Consider the following 2,778-nt stretch of genomic DNA (forward strand, 5'->3'; position numbering starts at 1 on the left):
GAGTCGTCCACTCCAAGTCTAGCTCAGCCGAGTGAAAGGAACAAAGCGACTAAAAAACTTGCCCAAGTTTGCACCGTGACTCCGTTAACAAATCCTGGTCTTCCCAGATCAATGCTCTCTGACCTACAAGTCAAAATGAGAGTGGAAGGTCCCCAAAGAGAATGCACGCAGTTGTGAAAAGCACATGCTGCAATATATATAAAGGGATTTGGGAAAGAAAATAATATTTAAGATACTATTAAAAAGCATTATGCTTCAAAAGAAAAAGAAATTACTCTTGGTATTTGTTAATCATTTTGTTCTACATATGGAAAAAGCAAAAGTCAATCAACCCTGGATTGTCTGTGATTAGGGACCATCCAAATAATTGAATAATTCCCTCCAGATTTATATTTAGCTATGAATTCTATTTTTGATCTTGCTACAGATTTTTCTTTCTATTTCGGTTTTTGCCCAGTTTAATGTTAAAAAGAAGATATTCCCTGAAGCCATACTAACTAATCAGAGAAAAAGAGGTAATCTGGGAGCCTGCTGTGAGGCAAGGAGAGGTCATTCTGGGATTAAATATTGAAAGTAGATAATACCCAAAGTGGAAATTCAAGAGTGGGTTGAATATTAAAAGTAGCCTACATACACTGAATGAATTAAGGCAATGGAACATCCTGAAGAAAGGTTTTCTTTGCAAAGAGTGTACTTTTGCAGTTTTGAAGGATTTACCTCAAGATCTGACATTGGAACTGTTTTATTGATTGAAGAATTGCTGTACTACTTTTCCATGAAGAGGACAACCTAATCAAAGACAGAGAGCAATAAACAAAAATTGATGAACTGATTATAAGCTTAATTAACTCAGTTGAAAAAAGATATCTTGCATTTATATTGTTCCTCAATTTCAAGTAGTTCAAAGTCTTCATATACTTTTTAAAAATCCTCATGACAATCTGGAAAATGAAAAATGTGGATTCTTACCATGGTGCAAGTAGTGAAACTGAAGTCCAAAGAAGTGAGTCCTTTTGATTCCTAGCTCAAATCTCTAACACATCAATCATATTGAACCACCCTGCCTCACATCTTCATTAATAAAATCAGTAATGGTAGCAACGAATATTCATTGAATTCCTCTCTCCATGCTAGGTACATGTTAAGTACCATGCATACCTTATCTTATTTAATGCTCAAGATCACACTTGTGAAATGGGTATTATTCCCTCTTCACTGAAACTTCAGGGAGAAGTACAGTAACATGCCCAAGGTTACCCAGGTAGCCTGACTCCAGAGCTGAGCTCCTGATCTCTATGAGTGTAAAATTTTCTTAAGAACACAGGATTACTGTTTATATCTTACATAAAGAGTCTCCAAAGATGCAAATCTGATTAAGATGTTAAAATTAACATCTGTCTAGTGTTTTATAGCTTTCACATACATTATCTCATTTAATTATCATAATAGGCATGTAAGGCAGAAAATGCAGATATTATTGTCCTCATTCTTCGGGAGGTTAAGTTCTACAGAGGCTAGGTGACTTGCCCAAGATCATCTTAGTAAATGGCAGACCTAGGACTTACATCCTTGGTCTTTTGACTCCAGGTTCAATGCTTTCCCAACCAACACTCAACTTCTAGACCATTGGTCCTGCCTGAGAGGCAAAAGGTAGACTAGTTGGTCTTTTGAAAGCTTTTCTTGTCTGACAACTTATACTATGTTAGGACCCCTCAACATGTAAATTCTCAGTCTTAGGAGATGATGAGTGGTTTTTATTGGCTGAGCCAGACAATGTGTGTTTAGAAGTAAAGCCCTAGGATGAGGATCTTGAAACACTTTGGGTAAGTGGCTTCCTCTCTCTGTGCCAGAATCACCCCTGCTTCATCAACCTCACAGACTTGTTCTAAAAATAAGGCGACACATTATTGTACAGATGCTTTCTTCCCTCAGAGAGAGGAGTAATATGCATGGTTCCATGGATACTGTGTTTAAACTTTATTCCAAAGCCAAGGTACCAGAAATTAAGAACCTGGACAGTAGAAAAAGAGCCAGTGGAGGTGGTAAAGCTGAAGAAATGGATCTTCTGAGTCCAGAAAGTCATGGTCTTTCTTGATAAGTTGCTGGCAAGACACTAAAGTTGATCCTAGCTGGAGGAGTGACAAGGGAGGCATGCATAGGAGAATTTGGTCCTCTCCTTACTAGGTATCATGCTCAACCAGCTGTCTCTTATTCTCTTCTCTATCACTAATAGCTTCTCCTGGCATGGGCATGATGGGAGGATAAGGACTACCTCTGAAGATGAACCCTTGTCTGCTTCCTCCAATGAAAGAAGCCTTGGCTTTGGGGAGGCTGCGTGCTGCTAAGGGGAGATGCCTTGCACTCATTACAAAGCATCTAACTTGCAACAAAACTTTGCTACTGCCCTTACTGTCATCCTTATCAACATCATTGCCATTAATTAATTAGCTCATCACAAGTTTATTGAAATGACCATTATGTGCCAGACACTGAGCTAGGCACTAAGCTCTGAATGACAATAATGTTCAGAGACATTGTCCCTGTGCTGAAGTTCACAAGCCAGTAGGCCGTGAAGCCTGTATGCAGAAGTGGCCCTGGGCTAGATGCTATTTCATTTGGGATACATGACCTGGTTCCTGCTTTCAGAGACTTTGGGTCAGAGGATCACACTTAAAAACATCAAAAGTAGAGGACTGGCCGGGCGTCGTGGCTCACACCTGTAATCCCAGCGCTTTGGGAGGCTGAAGTGGGTGGATCACCATGTAAGGAGTTCAAGAC

The sequence above is a fragment of the Colobus angolensis genome, unplaced genomic scaffold (assembly GCF_000951035.1).
Source record: "Colobus angolensis palliatus isolate OR3802 unplaced genomic scaffold, Cang.pa_1.0 Scaffold50, whole genome shotgun sequence".
Lineage (NCBI taxonomy): Eukaryota > Metazoa > Chordata > Mammalia > Primates > Cercopithecidae > Colobus > Colobus angolensis.